Source organism: Protopterus annectens, chromosome 13.part0 (genome assembly GCF_019279795.1).
Source record: "Protopterus annectens isolate FY-2018-M chromosome 13.part0, PAN1.0, whole genome shotgun sequence".
NCBI classification, from domain to species: Eukaryota; Metazoa; Chordata; order Ceratodontiformes; family Protopteridae; genus Protopterus; species Protopterus annectens.
Genome location: NC_056747.1, coordinates 359,941,156 through 359,960,941, shown reverse-complemented (window position 1 = coordinate 359,960,941; position 19,786 = coordinate 359,941,156). Strand labels below are relative to the sequence as shown.

The 19,786-nt window shown below is 45.2% G+C and overlaps 1 protein-coding gene across 2 annotated transcripts in view; it reads right to left on the bottom strand.

Annotated features, from left to right (window-relative positions):
- The window catches only part of MBD3 (methyl-CpG binding domain protein 3), a 729,401-nt gene that overhangs the window by 632,688 nt on the left and 76,927 nt on the right, over positions 1-19,786 (bottom strand). The gene's annotated exons all lie outside the window — the stretch shown is intronic.

Below are 19,786 nucleotides of genomic sequence, written 5' to 3'. Positions count from 1 at the left end.
AGACATAGCTGGAGGTCCCATGCAGGCATTGGTGATCTCCTTGGAGGCCTTAAATTTCTGGCTCCTCTGAAGTACTGCTTTAATAAGGGATGAGAAAATATTGATGGCTCTGTATTGTAATGAGCCGAAATGGCAGAGGCATTAATTTTAATAGATGAAAGAGATACTTAACTGAGATGCTGGACAAAGCGTATTGCAAAATCTGAGGAATATTTGGCACAGCTGTATCAGTTCCTTGTGCCTGGTTCCAAGCACAGAATCTCTTCTATTTTCCAACATAAGATTTTCTAGTACTAGGCCTTCTGGCTTCCAAAATGACATCCATCACAGCTTTACTGAGAGGTGTGTTTTGTATGACTACATTCGCCATGCTGCCAGGTTTAAAGTCCTGAGTTGGCTGTGCAGGATCTGATTGCTTTGATGGGACAGTAAATGAGGTATTTGAGGTAAGGTCCAAGCTGGGCAGTGAGACAAATTCCTTAGTATTGGATACCAGTACTGGCGGCACCAGTCTGGGGCAATCAGCATCATCTGTGGCTTTTCCTGTCTGACCTTTAGGAGTACCTTTGGGAGGAGAGGTAGTGGGGGAAAGGCATATAGCGATAGATTTTTCCAGCTGAAAGATAGGGCGTCCACGTTGCATGCTGGTCTGTGATAAATCCTCGTGCAGAATCTTTTTAGTTGGTAGCTGTGAGCGGCGGCAAATAAATGTCCGGGCATCACCATTTCCTTGTTATTATGCTGAAGACTTGTGGATCCAGGTGCCACTTGTGGGGATCCATGATGTTTCTGCTTAGTCTGCCAGAGTATTTTTCCTTCCTGGCAGGAATTGTGCCTGCAGATGTACTTGGTAAGTCAATGCTGTGTCCCACAAAGTCATGGATAGTCTGCAAAGGGGGTAAGACTGTGTGCCCCCATGCTTGTTTATATACCACATGACCGTGGTGTTGTCTGTCTATCAGTAGCTGTCCTGGATGAAGTAGGTCCTTGAAGGCTGTCAGGGCATTTTGAACTGCTAGCATTTCTTTTTGATGGATATGTAGATGCATTTGGTTTGAGGTCCATAAGCCCTGAATGCATCTTCCTGCCATGTGGGCCCCCCAGGCATAATCTGATGCATCCGTTGTTAGTGTTTGCCTGGCTAGGGTTAATGTGAATGGCTGTCCCTTGTTTTGGTGACAAGCCTTTGCCCACCATCGAAACTCCTGTTGCAGGCAGGGAATGAGAGTAATCATAGTTTCCAGGCTGTGGCAATGTTGAGTCCAAACACTTTTTAGGTACCATTGAAGTTTCCTCATATGCAATCTTGCATATGGAATGAGTAGGATGCAGGATGACATGAAGTCCAAAGCCTGCAGAAAGTTTCTTGCAGATAACTGGGCGTTTGTTGCCAACATTTTGAAATAGGTAGTCAGTTGCCTTTGTCTGGCGCGAGATAAGCCACCTGGGCAGTTGTATTTAAGCTTGCACCCAGGAATATTATCTGTTGTGAGGGTACTAGTTTTGATTTCTTTTTGTTGACTGTGTATCCTAAGAATGCTAGAAGTCTTTCACAAACGCCAGATGCTGTAGAAGAATGTCCTTGTTCTCTGCTTGAATAAGACAGTCATCCAAGTAAGGATATATTTGTATTCCTCTGTCTGCAGAATGCAATTACTGGTGCCAGGCACTTTGTAAAGATTCTGGGTGCAGTAGATAAGCCAAAGGGCAGTGCAGAGAATTGGTAATGCATTGAGCCAGCCTTGAATCGGAGGTATCTTCTGCATATTTGTCTGACTGGGACATGCAGGTATGCCTCTTTCAGGTCTAAAGTCACCAGCCAAGCGTTCCTGCCCAGCATGGGCAGAAGCTGCTGCAAAGTCAACATCTTGAATTTTGGTATATCCAGGAATGTGTTCAAAATAGATTGGTCCAGTATTGGCCTCCAGGCCTTGTCCTTTCTGGGTACCAGGAACAGTCTTGAGTAAAATCCTTGTCCCTGCTCTTGCTCTGGTACTTGTGGCCACTATGTCCATGAGGGATGAGACTTTTTTTGTGCCTCTGCCCATTGATTTTTTGTCAGATCTGGCCAGCCGTTTGCCTTTGGCAGGGTATGGAAATGGGACTTGTAGCCTTGTGACAATATTTAGGACCCATTTGTCCTGGGTTATAATGTGCCAATTTTGAGAAAAAAAGTGCTAATTTTCCCCCTAATGGTGCTGCCAGGGGCTAAGTGCTTGGTGCAGGCAGGGGGAAGTCATTGGGACCGTTTCCTGTATGGTTGTGATTTGTCTTCTAAAACTTTGGAGGTAGAAACGCCCCATTGCTTTGAACGGTATGAGCCTTGTGCCTGGGGTCTGCCTCTATGGCGTTTGGATCTGCCCCTTTGAAGTCTGACATAGGAAAGGACCAGTTCTTTGTTGGCCAGTGTCTACTAAACATAGGTGGCTGTACTAGTAAAAAATCTTTGACCTCCATTTTCTTTAACACCTCTTCTGCCTTAACACCAAACAAAGTATCATGTTGTAAATGTGTATCTAATAATTTAACTTTAACATGATCAGGCAGATTTTGTTCCTTTAACCAAGCATGCCTCCTAATTACAGAGCCTGTAACTGCGGCCCTGCAGGAGGCCTCTAAAAAGAATCAAAACCACATTGCAAAGTATGCTTTCCAACTTTTTCAGCTGCATGCAATAAATCCTGCATTTCCTTTTTTTCCTGCACATTCAGAGTTTAACAACATTTTCTGTTTAAGCAATGCCATGACATGTTGCTGATATGAGCATATGAAACTGACAGTTTAAGGCCCTTATAGCCAAGGTAGCAGATATGTAAACCTTTTTCCCCCCATCTATCCAGTGCCCTAGAATCTTTGTCAGAGTGGGGTAGGGTTTTTTGCAGTGGAAGCCACAACTCCTTTGGGACCCTGATATGAGCATATGAAACTGACAGTTTAAGGCCCTTATAGCCAAGGTAGCAGATATGTAAACCTTTTTCCCCCCATCTATCCAGTGCCCTAGAATCTTTGTCAGAGTGGGGTAGGGTTTTTTTGCAGTGGAAGCCACAACTCCTTTGGGACCCTGAGAAATAGTTTCTGGGTCTGCAGCAGGGTTTTTAAAAAGGAATTTATGAGAGTCAGGAACCCTGTAATATCTGTCAGGCTTAACAGGAGCTGGAGGTAAGGAGTCAGGGGTAAGACTAGACTCCGAAAACACATCTACAATGTCTAACACAGGTGGGATGGCTAGTGGCTTGTGTTGAGGTAGTAAAAGGAAATCCCTGAGCCTCTTTTTAGATTCTGAAAAATATTGGCTCTCCCAGTGGAAATGCTCCCTCCTCATGATATGTAAGGTTTCCCCAAAAGAATAGTCCTCCGGAGGAGAAGCTAAAGGTACAGATTCTTCAGCATCAGAATCCTCATAGGGGGAAGAGAACATTCCTGATCAGAAGAAATGGAAACCTGATCTGAAGATATAGTCAGTCTCTTGTCTAAGCCTCTTATCCGGAGGGATATGGGAACCCCTGATCAAGGTAATAAAGTCTTCGGCCATTTTGAGCATCTGTTTTTTGGGCATAGAGGCCTGACCACGTGGCTCCCGAGTTTGTTTCTTTGCTTTGGAAGGTACTTTAGTCTTTGCCTTTGAAACTGAAGTAGGTTTGATGTAAAGATGTTTAGGTCTGAATACACCCTCAGAAGCCGGTGCCTGCTCAGCAGCTCCGGACCCATCTGAAGGGAGAATATCCGAGGCTCCAATACCTTGAGTTTCCAGCAGCATGGCCGACTCCACGTGGGAGTCGGTAGCGGCCTGATACTCTAAAGTAGCGGGCGTCAGGGACTGCGAAAGCACCTCACTGAGAACCAGCGAATGGCTTAGGAGAAGCCTCATAGTCGGTTTTGGGCCTCGGTTGTCTTTCTTTGCGTTTTTTGTGAACTCCAGTAGTCAGATGGCTATCAGACTACATTTCTGGATAATTAAACCTGTGTCCAAGATAGTTTAAAGCAAAATCATACCGACGCTTAATAGTAGGTTGGTGAAATCTAGCACAGAACAGACAACCAGAAAAGTACAGTTTTGTACCTACCATAAATGTAGATGTTAGAGTGTTCACACTGCTGCAGTCATCACACTTGGGTTATCCTGCCGTCAGGCGGTCCCACAGTCGGCCAGAGTTCCGAAGTCTTGGTCCGGCGTCGGTTGCTGTCGCTTCTTCCCTGATGTCAGTGTGCCAGGGATATAGAAGATGCATCAGACGCCATTTTCTTCAGTTTTTCTTGACCCAGATGTCAGATGCCCCCAAGTGGGTAGGCAATACATATTGCTAATCAAAAATATACATATAAAATAAAAACAATACCTTCAGTTACCAGGAAATACACCACAAAGGTTGCATAGGATAGAAGGGTATAGATAAGTCCAGCTAGTTCAGAGGGGATGGAGGGAGGGTAACCTGGACTGCAGTAGTGTTAACACTAACATCTACATTTATGGCAGGTACAAAACTGTACTATGTTCATCGTGTTACACTGCTGCAGTCATCATACTTAGGTTGAATCCCAAAGCTAAGTTTGGGTGGCTGGTCTATAGAGAGTTAGGATTGGCTAAGAGGCCCTGTAGAACTGCAGTAGCAAATCCTGCTCTGGATTTAGAGTAAAGAGGCAGGTGGTAATGCTTGGTGAAGGTGTGCACTGAACTCAAGTTGCAGCCTCCAAAATTTCCTTGGTAGGTACTCCTCTGAGAAAGGCTGCTGAAGTGGCTGTTGCCCTGGGGGAATGAGGCCTAATGTTATTACGGACTGATTTTCCATGCTGTGTGTAGCAGTACCGAATACAGTGTCCTATCCATTTGGATATAGTCTGCTTTGAGATAGCCTTGCCCAGTGATCCTGCAGCATATGCTACAAACAGTTGATCAGTTTTCCAGAAAGCTTTTGTTTTGTCCAAGTAGAAGCGTAGCTGCCTGTGTTATGTCCAAAGAATGCAGAAGTTTCTCCCCTTTATTTTGGGGGTTTGGATAAAAAGTAGGCAAATGGATGGTTTGGTTAAGAACCACACTAGAAACCACCTTTGGCATGAAGGTAGGGTTTGTCCTTAAAGATACCCTATCCTGATGAAAAATTATAAAAGGTTCCACTGCCATTAATGCCTATAGCTCTGAGACTCTTCGTGCTGAAGTTACTGCCAGTAGAAGAGCTGGTTTCCATGATAAAAATTTTAGATCGGCTGTACTAGCTGGCTCAAAAGGTGGGTCAGTTTTTCCAAAACGAAATTGAGGTCCCAAGTTGGTGTTAGTGCTCTCCGGGGGCGGTCTTATGTTTTTAGCCCCTCTGAGGTACTGCTTTAGCAAGGGATGAGAGAATAGAGGAGGATCCGTGTTGTAATGTGCAGAAATGGCAGAGGCGTGAATCTTAATTGATGAAAAGGATAGGCCTCGGTCCAGCATCTCAGTTAAGTATTGTAAAATCTGAGGAATGTTTGGAACAAGAGTGTCAAGGCTGTGAGCCTGGTTCCAGGCGCCGAATCTCTTCCATTTTTCTGAGTAAGCTTTCCTGGTGCTAGGCCTCCTGGCCTCCAAAATGACATCCATAACAGCTTTAGAGAGAGGTGTTGCCTGTTTGACTAAAGTATCTGCCATGCAGCCAGGTTTAGGGGGTTGAGCTGACCGTGCAGGAGCCGATTGTTTTGTTGAGTCAGACGGTGTGGAACTTGGGGCAAAATCTATGGTGGGCCCTGAGCCAAGTTCCTTAAGATAGGGTACCAGTGCTGGCGTGGCCAGTCTGGAGCAATCAAGATCATCTGTGGTTTTTCTTGTCTGGCTTTTAGGAGTACCTTTGAAAGGAGAGGCAGTGGTGGGAAGGCATAGACTTAGGTTTTTCCAGCTGAACAGAAGAGCATCCACTTTCCATGCTTGTTTGTGATGTCCTTGTGCAGAATTGTTGTAGTTGGCAATTCAGAGGGGAGGCAAACAGATCTATGTCTGGGCATCCCCAATTTTGTGTTATCGTGCTGAAGATTTGTGGGTTCAATTTCCATTCGTGAGGGTCCATGATATTTCTGCTTAAGTAGTCTGCCAGAGTATTTTTCTTTCCTGGCAGGAATTGTGCTTGCAGGTGAACGTGGTACGTTAAAGCTGTGTTCCACAAGGTCATGGCTTGCCTGCATAGGGGATAAGAGCGAGTGCCCCCTTGTTTATGTACCACATTACTGTGGTGCTGTCTTTAATAATAGTTGTCCTGGGTGTAGAAGGTCCTTGAAAGGTTAACACCCACACTACATCTCAAGCAACACATAGCCCTTCTAAACCCACACCACCAACACCCACATATAGCAACACTAAATCCACATATGCAGAGGCCCTTAACTGTAACCTGCCCAAGCAGCAAAGACCTCTGAAGTTGAAACGCAAACACCAATCACAACCAATGTGTTACACAGTTCACAACACCAGTGTGCCACCCAGCAACAGCCCCTAAGGCAAGACAATGTACCTAACACTTTAGTCATAGGTGACTCTATAGTCCGGCACACTGATGTCCCTCTCACCAGGTTGAATAAGGAGAAAATTACAGTCAGCTGCCTGTCGGGTGCCAGGATCCACCACATAACGCATGCACTCAAGTCACTCCACAACAAGTACAAATATGACTCTGTCATTGTCCATGTTGGAGTGAATGACTTGAGACGCACCTCCCTGGACTACATGAAGAGAGACATGGAAGAGCTCTCAGATCATGTGGCCCAGGCAGGTATGACCCTAGCCCTGAGTAGCATCCTGCCTTCACCCAGAATGATACCACAATATAAGGATAAAATGATTGACTTCAACAATTGGCTAAGCTTATGGTGTCATTAAAAAGGGGATCCAGTATCTGTCTGCCTGGGATGACATGATTGACAGACCACGATGCTTTGCCAGAGATGGTCTGCACCTGTCACCCCTGGGATTCAGGTTACTGGCTAAGGCTCTTGCCACCCCTATAGTGCCTTTTTTAGGCAAACTTCAAAGGACAAAACCACCACTGTAACAGATACAAGCATGCAAAATCTGAAGGTAATGCTACTCAATGCTTCAAGTCTAAACCTCAAAATGCACTCTCTCGAGGCACTCCTAAAAATGGAGAACATCGATATCTGTGCAGTAACTGAGACCTGGTTCAAGACTCCAGAGAGCACCCCTGCAATACCAGGCTACAACTCTTACCACACTTTTCGGCCACCAAACCAGGACCGAAACACTAAAGGTGGAGGAGTGTCAATATTCACCAAGGATATTCACACCACCAGGCTAGTTGGCCAACACAATGTGTCTGAAATTCTCCAAGTGCAACTAACACTAGGTAAGACTGCAATCCAAATTGTAGCTTGCTACAGATCCCCCACCGTACCCCAAGATTCTCACTACACCTTTCTAAACATACTGGAAAATATTAAGATAGAACCAAACACCCTAATACTGGGTGATTTTAACTACCCTGCCATTAACTGGGAAAACTACTCATGTCCCAACACCTTTGCTAGCGGTTCTTGGAATTCATAAATTCCAATGCCCTGGATCAACTAATCCATAGTCCCACCAGGGGCTCCAATATCCTAGACCTGGTCATTACCAACATGGGAAATCAATGCTCCATACCTATGGTCACCCCCTCGTTAGTCAGGTCTGACCATAAGCTAATCACCCTTAACATCCACATCCCACCCCCAGTAAAGAAACCACCATAAAAACTTCTCCAAAGCCAACTTCATGCTACTCAAGTCAGAAGTGACAAACTTCATAACACCCATGCAGACGGAACTGAAAGTTCAACTGCTGAATCCTACACTAAGGCACTGTCTGAGCACATCCACTCATGCATGAATCGTGCCATCCCAAATAGAACCAAAATGCTCTCATCCAAAAAAGGAAGCCAATCTGGTGGTCCCCTGCCATAAACAAACTTTACAACAAAAGGAAGAAACTTTTGCAGAAAAGAGGAAAATCCCAGGATGCAAAAACTCCTTACTACCCTCAGTAAGAAACTGAGATGCCTCATAAAATCCTCCAAAGCTAGTTACGAAAATAAAATTGCCAAAGATTCCAAAGACAACCACAAAGCATTCTATAACTATGTCAAGAATCTAAATGGCAATGCTCAGATCTGCTCTGAGCTAAAACAGAATGGCATTAAATATACTGATCCAAAGGATATTGCCAATATCCTGGCAGATCGATTCAGTGCCAACTTCACCCCCTAAATGGCCCATCTCAATACCGGAAGATTGCCAAATTCCAGTAATAACGGCCACACAGGTACAAAACGCACTCTAAAGCCAAGAATACAGCATCCATGGGACCAGATGACATCCCGGGCTGTGTACTACATGAACTACAGTATGAACTGGCACCTCACCTAAGTGTCATGTTTAATCATAGCCTCCTCAGGTTTCGTGCCCACTGAGTGGCGCAGAGCTACAGTTATCCCAATCCACAAGGGGGGATCCACCTTGGATCCCGGAAACTACCGTCCCATCAGTCTGACAAGCCTTATCTGCAAGGCCATGGAGCGTATTATCATGGAACTTATAAACAAAGACATTGGCAACCTTCAAACACTGGACCCCACCCCAGTTTGGGTTTGTGAAGGGCCGATCTTGTCTCCTGAACCTGACTGACTTCTTTGAAATCAGTCTCCAGAGCCATGGACAAGGGTAAGGTGGTCCACACAGCCTATCTAGACCTTGCCAAGGCCTTTGATACCATCCCCCACTCTGGAATCATAGATAAACTTACTAAGTTGGGCATTAATCCCCATGTCACCCAATGGGTTGCTAAATGGCTTACTGATAGAACCCACACTGTAAAAGTAGCAGACTCCAAATCCAGCTCCAGACAAGTGACAAGTGGAGTACCTCAGGGTTCAGTCCTGGGGCCGCTCTTGTTTGGCGTCTACTTCTCTGAAGTACAGGTCAACACTAAGGGACTCTGGCTAACAGTTTGCAGATGACTGCAAACTGGGAGCCATTATTGAATCCCCAAATGATGTGGATACTCTACAAAAGGGCCTTACAGAAACAGATGCTTGGTGCCAGAGCCATGGGCTCAAGCTCAATGCCAAGAAATGTATTGTTATCCCCTTTGGGAAAAAACATGTATCCATGAATTACCATATAGGTGGCAGTACACTAAACACAGAAAGTGTGATAAGAGACTTAGGGACACAGGTGGACAGTGGTCTCACCTTCGATAACCACATCGCCACAACAATCAGGAAATCCTTCTATGTGGCACACCTCATCACGAAGGGCTTTTCATCCAGAAAAAAGGAGGTTATTGTCCCACTGTACTCATCCCTCATTAGACCCATTATAGAATACAACGCCCCATTTGGTATGTACCTCTCAAGACATCTGCAACAACTGGAAAGGCCTCAGAAATACCTCACTAAAAGTATCACAGGCCTAAAGCAGATGCCCTACGCTGACCGCCTTAAACTCCAGCTATACTCTGTTGCATATCGTCTACTCAGAGGCGATCTCTGCTTAACATACAAGGCCATGTCAAACCCAGAGCTGTTGGACATGCTACACTTAAAGAAATCCCAATCCCTCAGAGCTACACGCTCCAGGGATCTAAACCTTGTCATCACAAACAAAACATGCTGGAGGGATAGGTTCCTGACCCAGAGACTCCCCAGACTCTGGAATAGATTGCCCATACATGTCAAGCAGAGTGCCCCTTTGGACCTCTTCAAGAGGAACCTTGACGATTGGATGGGAGAAAGGAAATTCACCCCAGGGATCACGTCAGTCGCCCTGCTAGACAGGGGTCCAGGAAAGTAAATAATGTGGGAAGAAATAGCCAGGGAATTGTTATGGCTAGGCTTGTATAGGCCCTAGGGCTGATAGCCTAGTACCAACCTATGAACCTATGTTAGGGCATTTTGAACAGCCAACATTTCTTTTTGATTGATGTGAAGATGCATCTGGTCTGTGGTCCACTTGCCCTGAATGCATGTTACTGCCATGTGTGCTCCCCAGGCGTAATCCAAAGCATTTGTTGTTAGTTTGCCTGGCTGTGGGTTGGGTAAAAGGCTGACCCTCGTTTAGGTGACATGCCTGTGCCCACCATCGGAACTCCTGTTGTAGGCAGGGAATTATTGGAATTACTGCTTCTAAACTGTGAGAATGTTGAGTCCAAACACTTCTTAGGTACCACTGCAATTTCCTCATATGCGGTCTGGCATACGGTATTAGTAGTATGCAGGATGCCATGAATCCCAATGCCTGCAGATTCTTGCAGGGAGATGGGACATTTTTGCCAGTAGTTGAAAATATTGAGTTAGTTGCACTTGTTTGTCTGGCATGAGGCAAGCCATCTGGGCCGTTGTATTTAAGCTGGCACCCAGGAATGTAATCTGTTGTGAGGGCACTAGTTTTGACTTCTTTTCGTTTACTGTGTACCCTAGAGAAATTAGCAACCTTTTCACAAACGCCAGATGCTGTAGAAGAATGTCCTTTGTCTCTGCTTTAATGAGGCAGTCGTCCAGGTATGGATATATTTGAATTCCTTTTTGTCTGCAAAATGCAATTACTGGTGCCAGGCACTTTGTGAAGACTCTGGGCGCAGTAGATAAGCCAAAGGGCAGTGCAGGGAATTGGTAGTGCCTTGTAACAGCTTTGAATCGGAGGTATCTTCTGCAATTTTATCTGATAGGGACATGCAGGTATGCCTCTTGGAGGTCCAGATTAACAAGCCAAGCCTTCTTGCCCAGCATGGGTAGAAGCTGCTGTAATGTCAACATTTTGAATTTCGGAATATCCAGTTAAGTATTCAGAACTGAAAGGTCCAGTATAGGCCTCCAGGCTTTGTCCTTTCTGGGGACCAAGAAGAGTCTTTAGTAAAATCCTTGTCCTTGTTCCTGTTGTGGTACTTCTTGTATAGCTCTCATGTCCATGAGAGCTGAAATTTGTTTTTGTGCCTCTGCCCATTGATTTTGTGGCAGGTCTGGCATTCCTTTTAGCTTTGGTAAAGTATGGAAGTGGAATCTGCAACCTTGAGATACAATATTCAGGACCCATTTGTGTTGGGTGATTGTTTTCCAGTTTTGAGAAAAAAGTGCTAGTTTTTCCCCTAAGGGGGCTTCCAGAAGGGACGTGCTTGGCGTACGCAAGGGAAAGTCATTGTGACAGTTTCCTGTAAGGTTGAGACTTGTCCTCACCTCCTTTTGGGGTTGGTGCCCCACTGTCGTTGCCTGTTTGAGCCTTGGGGTTGAGATCTGCCTCTTGGGCGTCTGCATCTGCCTCTCTGTGGCCTGACAATGGAAAGGACCAATTTTTTGTTGGCCAATTTCTGCTAAACCGAGGTGGCTATACCTGTAAGAAATCCTTAACTGTTTGCATAGATTTAGCTTTATCCTCCATTTTCTTTAACACCTCTTCTGCCTTAACACCAAACAAGGTATCCTGTTGTAAAGGAGCATCCAAATAATTTTGCCTTAACATGTTCAGGTAAACACTGTTCTTTTAACCAAGCTGGTCTTCGAATAACAGAACCTGTAACTGCGGCTCTAACAAGAGGCCTCTACAGAATCAAAACCACATTGCAGAGTATGTTTTCCCACCTGTTCAACTGCATGCAATAAATCCTGCACTTCTTTAATCAGGAGCTTCTGAGCTAGCAAGCATTTTCAGTTTTAACTGAGCCATTAAATATTGCTGGTACTTAAGCATGTGAAACTGGCAATTTAAAGCTCTTACTGCTAAAGTTGCAGACGTGTATACTTTCCTTCCCCCATCTATCCAAAGCTCTGGAATCTCAGTCAGAGGGTACTGGATTTTTTTACAATGGAAACCTTAAACCCTTTTGGACGCTGGCAAATAGTTTCTCGATCAGAAGGGTTTTTGTAAAAAACTTGAGAGTCAGGGACTCTTAATACCTATCTGGCTTGGCTGGAGCAGGGGGCAAAGAGTCAGGAGATAAGCTGGATTCAGATAACACATCATCCACAATAGCCAGGGGCCTGTGCTGAGGCAATAAGAGGAAATCCCTGAGCCTTTTCTTGGATTCTGAGTATTCCTGACTTTCCCAATGGAAATGTTCCCTCATGGTATGTAAAGTTTCCCCAAAAGAGTAATCCTCAGGAGGAGAGGCTGAAGGGATAGATTCCTCAGCATCAGAGTCCTCATAGGGGGGTAAAGAGCATTCCTGGTCTGAAGAGGAATCAGAGGAAATGGAAAACTGATCAGAGAAGTCATGGTCTGTACCCTGCCTAGGCCTTTTCTCAGGAAGGGGATGGGAACTCCTGATTAGAGTAAGGTCGTCTTCGGCCATTTTAAGAAAGTTTCGTAGGCATGGAGGAATGTCCAGGAGAATGCTGTACTTGTTTCTGTCTTTAATGGTACCTTTGTCTTGGCTGTTGATTTAATGGCAAGTTGTGAAGGTCTGAAAACACCCTCAGAAGCCGGTGCCTGCTCAGCGGCTCTGGACCCATCTGAGTTATTAGTTTCCATAGGCCCAATACCTTGAGTTTCCAAAGGCCTAGTTGTCTCCACGTGGGAGTCAGAGGTAGCCTGTGGCTCTGAGGTAGTTGGTGTCAGGGGCTGCGAAAGCGCCTCACAGAACCGGCGACTGGCCTAAAAGAGATTTTGTCGTCGGTTTTGGACCTCTGATGCCTGCCTTTATCCTTGTCTTTGCGTTTTTTTCGGAATTGCGGTCATCGGTTGATCCGACGGCATAGTATAATTGAACCTTTGGCCAAAGTAGTGCAAAGCAAAATCACAACGTCTTTTTACAGTGCGTTTGTTAAATCTAACACAAAACCGACAACTAGTGATGTCGTGATCAGGGCCTAGGCATGGAATACAGTAAGAGTGGAAGTCCTTATGAGGTATTTGCTTCCCACAAGAAATACAATTAACTTTTTCTGACATCGGTCAGAGGCAAGAAAAAAAGTTTCCCCAATGGGGTACTTAGCTTTATTGAAGACTTCGGATCTGAAATTCAACTTCGAAAATCTCAGGAGTCGGCCGACCGGCACTTGCGAACTGCTTCTGCTTCGGGCACCGCGCAGCAAGAAAGACTGGAGAAAATGGTGTCCGATGCATTTTGTATACCCCTGGCGCACTGACATCAGGGAAGAAGCGACAGCAACCAACGCCAGACCAAGACTTTGGAACACTGGCCAACTGCGGGACCGCCCGACGGCAGGATAACCCAAGTGTGAGGACTGCAGCAGTGTAACACTATGAACATCGCTGTGTTCAGGGCCTACAAGGAACACAGTTGTGTTGTGTCTTTCTGCTTTTCCCAGTTAGGGGTTGCCACAGCAGAACTCCGCTCCGCTAATGATTGGCGGTAGATTTTTTTTTTACGTGCCGAGTTGCCAGCCCTGACGCTCAACCTTCAACGAAGGTATGCACATTCACGCATGTCTCCACACAGAAGACGCTTTAGCTGAGAATCGAACAGGACGCCTTACTGTGAGGTGACAATGCTACTGCAGCACCAACACTGCAGTTCAACAGGCAAGGAATACAGTAAGAATGAAAATCCTTGAGGTATTTGCTTCCCACAAGAATTACAGTTAATAACTTTTTCTGACATCGGTCTGGAGCAAGATAAAAAAAAGTTTCCCCAACGGGGTACTCCACTTTAATGAAGACTTCGGATCTGAAACTCTAACACGAAAATCTCAGGAGTCGGCCGACCAGCACTTACGAACTGCTTCAGGCACCACGCGGCAAGAAAGACTAAATAAAATGGTGTCTGCCAATTATTTTATACCCCCGACGACCTGACGTTAGGGAAGGGGCGACAGCAGCAGACGCAGGACCCAAGACTTTGGAATTCAGGCCAGCTGAGGGCAACCTGCCAGCAGGATTACCCAAATGTAATGACTGCAACAGTGAAACACAAAGAACATCTGTACTATGTTCTTCATATTTCACTGTTGCAGTCATTGCATTTGGGTAGATTCCCCAAAGCTATAGCTGGGAGGAGTTTATACAGCATTAGGGCCAGTTATAAAGCCCTGCAAGACAGCAGTGGCAAAGCCAGCTCTGGATTTAGAGAAAATTGGTAAATGATAATGCTTGCTGACAGTATGTACAGAACTCCAGGTAGCAGCTTCTAAAATATCCCTGGTAGGAACACCTCTGAGAAAGGCTGAAGTAGATGCAGCCCTGGTGGAGTGAGATCAGATCCCCTGGGGAATAGGTTTTCCATGGTGCTTATAGCAGAAATGAATGCAATGGCTTATCCATTCAGAAATGGTTTGTTTTGAAATGGCCTTCCCCCTTCTGCCCCTGCAGCAAATGCTACCAGCAATTGTTCTGATTTTCTTCGAGATTTAGTCCTGTCCAAGTTATATCTAAGTTGCCACACTGGAAACCACCTTGGGCATGAAGAATGGATTGGTCCTCAGGAGATCCCCTGTCCACATGAAAGATGATGAAAGGCTCCACTGCCATAAGGGCCTGCAATTCAGATATCCTTCTAGCTGAAGTGGTTGCTAAAAGGAAGGCTGTTTTCCAAGAAAGAAATTAAGTCTGCGGTAGCAGCTGGCTCAAAAGGAGGTAGAGTTGAGTTTTTCCAAAACAAAGTTAAGATCCCAGGCAAGGGTAGGAGCTCTCCTGGGTGGTCTCAAGCTCTTTGCCCCTCCGAGATGCTGCTTGAGCAGGGGATGAGAGAAGAGGGGTGGTTATGTGTTATAGTGAGCTGAAATAGCTGAAGCGTGGATTGTAATAGAGGAAAAAGACAGACCCTTGTGAAGCATCTCAGTTAAGTATTGCAAAATCTGAGGTAAATTGGGCACTGCTGTGCTCATCCCTAAAGATTAGTTCCTCCAGGCACAGAATCTTTCCCATTTGTCAACATAAGATTTTCTAGTACTAGGTATTCTCGCCTCCAAGACGGCATCATTCACAGGTTTGCTGAGGGATAAGGGTGAATTTAAGTGATTAGCCAGGCTGCAAGATTCAATGTTGGAAGCAGAGGGTGTAGAATTTGGTTCTCCTGCTGAGACAGCAAGGAAGGGGTCTGAGGCAGGTGCCAAGGAGATATTTATGACAGACTGCGCAGGAGTGGGTACCAGTGTTGGCGTGGCCAGTCTGGAGCAATCAAAATCACTCTTGGTTTGTCCCGTTTGACTTTTAGTAGAACTTTGGAGAGCAGAGGGGGAAAGGTGTAAACTGACAGGTTTTTTCAGCTGAAGGACAGAGCATTCACTTAAGTCTTTTTTGTGGGAAGTCCTTGTGCAATACTTGTCCAACTGGCAGTTCCGGGGTGAGGCAAATAGATCTATGTCTGGGCACCCCCATTTGCTTGTCAACATGTTGAAAATCTGTGGTTCCAGTTTCCACTCGTGTGGGTCCACGAGATTCCTGCTTAGTCCGTCTGCCAGTGTATTCAATTTTCCTGGCAGGAATTGAGCTTGTAGGTGCACTTGATAGCTCAAGGATGTGTTCCACAATGCCATGGCTAGTCTGAAAAAGGGGGTAAGAATGTGCACTCCCCTCCCCTGCTTATGTACCACATAACCAAGTGCTGTCAGTCTTTACAGTTAATTGTCCTGGAAGAATGTAGTCCTCGATTGTCAGAGCATTCTGTACAGCTAACATTTCTTTTTGATTGTTATGTTGGTGCATTTGATTTGGGTTCCATTTGCCCTGAAAACACTTTCTTCCCAGGTGAGCCCCCCATGCATAGTCTGATGCATCTGTAGTTGGGGTTTGGGTGGCAGGGGGTAGTGTAAATGGCAGTCCCTTGTTTTGGTGGTAGGTCTCTGCCCACCATAGGAATTCCAGGTGTAGGCAAGGTATGATAGGAATCATTGTTTCCAGGCTGTGACAATGTTGACTCCATAGACTTTTTAAGTACCACTGTAGTTTCCTCATATGCAGTCTTGCATATGGAATTAGAAGAATGCAGGAGGCCATGAACCCCAAGGGTTGCAGTATTTGTCTTGCAGACAGCAGGGTTTTTGTGGCCACTTGTTTGAAGTAGGTCACCAATTGAATTTGCTTCTCTGGCATGAGGAAAGCCAGCTGGTCAGTTGTATTCAAGCTTGCACCCAGGAATGCAATCTGTTGAGAGGGTACCAGTTGTGTTTTTTTTTCATTTATGGTGTACCCCAGAAAAGTTAGAACCCTTTTTACAAACATCAGATGATTTAGACGTTTGCCTGGTTTTCTGCCTGAATTAGACAATCGTCCAGGTATGGATATATTTGAATATTCATTTGCCTGCAAAATGCAATAACTGGAGCCAGGCACTTGGTGAAATACCCTGGGCGCAGTAGACAAGCCAAAGGGCAGTGCAGAGAACTGATAATGCAAATATAGCCTGCTTTGAAGCATAGGTATCTTCTGAAAACTTCCCTGATTGGGATGTGCAGTTATGCTTCTTTTAAATCTAGAGTTGCCAACCAGGCATCTTTGCCTAGCATAGGAAGTAAAGTACAGTTGTGTACACTTAACATAAATGTAGATGTTAGAGTGTATTCACTGTTGCAGTCATTACATTTGGGTAATCTGCTGGCAGGTTGCCCTCAGTCAGCCTGATAAAAATAAGTCTTGGGTCCTGCGTCGGTTGCTGTCCCTTCTTCCATGACATCAGGTAGTCAGGGGTATAAAACATGCAGCCGATGCCATTACATCAGTTTTTCTTGCCCCAGATGTCAGGTGCACCCCCAAATGGGGAGCAAATAAAAGTAAAAACACAAAAAATATACCTCCAATCCCAAAAGCAAATATAGCAAAAGGGCTGTTAAGCATAGTAAAAGCAGAGATAAAGCCAGAGAAAAATAGAGGGCTGGAGGGAGGGTAACCAGGACTGCAACAGAGAATGCACTCTAACGTCTATATTTATGATGTGTACACAACTGTACTATGTTCTTCGTGTTTCACTGTTGCAGTCATTACATTTGGGTAGATTCCCAAAGCTATGGTTGGGTGGATGGAATTATACAGCATTAGGACCAGCTATAAGGCCCTGCAGAACAGCAGTGGCAAAGCCAGCTCTGGATTTAGAGAAAAGTGGTAAATGGTAATGTTTGGTGAATGTATGAACTGAGCTCTAGGTAGCAGCTTCTAGAATGTCCCTGGTAGGAACACCTCTGAGAAAGGCTGTAGAAGTAGATGCAGCCCTGGTGGAATGGGATCTGATCCCCTGTAGGAAAGTTTCTCCATGCAGCATATAACAGAAATGAATACAATGGCTTATCCATTTGGAAATGGTTTGCTTTGAAATAGCCTTTCCCTTTGCCCCTGCAGCAAATGCCACCAGCAGTTCAGATTTTCTTTGAGATTTTGTCCTGTTTAAGTAAAATCTAAGTTGTCTGTGTACATCCAATGAATGCAGAATCCGCTCCCCCTTGTAAAGACTGACAGCACTGAAAGAAAGTTGGCAAATGAATGGTCTGATTAAGAGCTACACTGAATACCACCTTAGGCATGAAGGATGGATTGGTCCTGAGAGATACCCTGTCCGCATGAAAAATGAAAGGCTCCACTGCCTTAAGAGCCTGTAATTCGGAAATCCTAACTGAAGTGAGTGCTAAAAGGAAAGCTGTTTTCCAGGAGAGTCATCTTAAGTCTGCAGTAGCAGCTGGCTCGAAAGGAGGGAGAGTGAGCTTTTCCAAGACAAAATTGAGGTCCCAGGCAGGGGTTGGAACTCTCCTGGGTGGTCTTAAGTTTTTTGGCCCCTCTTAGGTACTGCTTTAGCAGAGGATGAGAGAAATGAGGTTCTGTGTTGTAATGAGCTGAAATGGCTGAAGCATGGATTTTTATGGAAGAAAAGGCCCTTATGAAACATCTTAGTTAAGTACTGTAAAATCTGAGGAATGTTGGGCATTGCTGTGCTTGTCCCTTGAGATTGATTCCAGGCACAGAATCTTTTCCATTTCTCAGCATAAGATTTTCTAGTACTAGGCCTTCTCGCCTCCAAAATGACATCCATCACAGGTTTGCTGAGGGATGCTAAGGGTGAATTTAGGTGATAGCAATGCTGCAAGATTCAAAGTATGGAGCAGAGTGTGCAGAATTTGGTTGTTCTGCTGAGACAGTAAGATGTCTGAGGCAGGTGCCATGGTGGAAGGTGTGACACTGCGCAGGAGTGGGTACCAGTGTTGGCGTGGCCAGTCTGGAGCAATCAAAATCATTTTTGTTTTTTCCTGTTTGACTTAGTAGAACTTTGGACAGCAGAGGCAGAGGGGGGAAAGGCATAGACTGATAGGTTTTTCCAGCTGAAGGATAGAGAATCCACTTTCCAGGCTTTTTTGTGATGAGTTTTTGTAAAAAATTTGTCCAACTAACAGTTCTGGGGTGAGGCAAAAAGATCTATGTCTGGGCTCTCCCATTTGCATTTCAACATGCTGAAAATCCGCGGTACCACTTTCCATTCGTGTGGGTCCATGAGGTTTCTGCTTAGTCTGCCAGAGTATTCAGCTTTCCTGACAGGCATTGAGCTTGTACTTGATAGGTCAAGGCTGTGTTCCACAATGCCATGGCTAGTCTGCAAAGGGGGTAGGAGTGTGTACCTCCTGCCTATTTATGTACCACACAACCGTGGTGTTGTCTATTATTAACTGTCCTAGATGAAGGTAGTCCTTGAAGGCTGTCAGTGCATTCTGTACAGCTAGCATTTCTGTTGGACTGATATGAAGGTGCATTTGATTTGGGCTACATTTGCCCTGAATGCACTTCCCTGCTAAATGTGCCCCCCAAGTGTAGTCTGATGCATCTGTAGTTAAGGTTTGGGCGGCAGGGGGTGGTGTGAATGGCAGTCCCTTGTTTTGGTGGCAGGCCTCTGCCCACCACAGGAACTCTAGTTGCAGGCAAGGAATGATAGGAATCATTGTTAACAGGCTGTGACAATGCTGACTCCATAGACTTTTTTAAGTACCACTGAAGTTTCCTCATATGCAGTCTTGCATATGGAATTAGAAGAATGCAGGAGGCCATGAACCTCAAGGCTTGCAGTATTTGCCTTGCAGAAAACAGGGTTTTGTGGCCACCTGCTTGAAGTCACCAAATAAATTTGCTTCTCTGGTGCAAGGAAAGCCATCTGGGCAGTTGTGTTCAAACTTCCACCCAGGAATGTAATTTGAGAGGGTACCACTTGTAATTTCTTTTCGTTTACAGCGTACCCTAGACAAGTTAGAACCCTTTTTTAAACGCCAGATGGTTTAGAAGAGTGCCCTTGTTGTTTTCTGCCTGAATTAGGCAATCGTCCAGGTATGGATATATTTGAATATTTCTTTGCCTGCAAAATGCAATTACTGGAGCCAGGCACTTTGTAAAGACCCTGGGCGCAGTAGATAAGCCAAAGGGCAGTGCAGGGAACTGGTAATGCAAATAGCCTGCTTTAAAGCGGAGGTATCTTATGCAAGATTACCTGATTGGGATATGCAGGTAAGCCTCAAATCTAGAGTTGCCAACCAGGCATCTTGGCCTAGCATAGGACGTAACTGGCGAAGAGTCAGCATCTTGAATTTTGGAATGTCCAGAAAGGTGTTTAGAGTAGATAAGTCCAGAATTGGACACCATGATTAGTCTTTTCTGGGTACCAGGAAAAGTCTTTAATAGAAACTTTGTTCATTTTCCTTTTCTGGTACTGGTTGAATAGCCCCCATGCTCATGAGGGAAAGTACTTGTTTCTGGGCCTCTGCCCACTAATTTGGGGCAGGTCTGGCCATCCGTTTGGAATAGGCATTGTGTGGAAATGAAATCTGTATCCCTGGGATACTGTATTTAAAACACATTTGTCCTGGGTTATAAGTTGCCAGATTCTTGCATGAAGAGCCAGTTTCCCCACCAAAGGGGCAGCTAA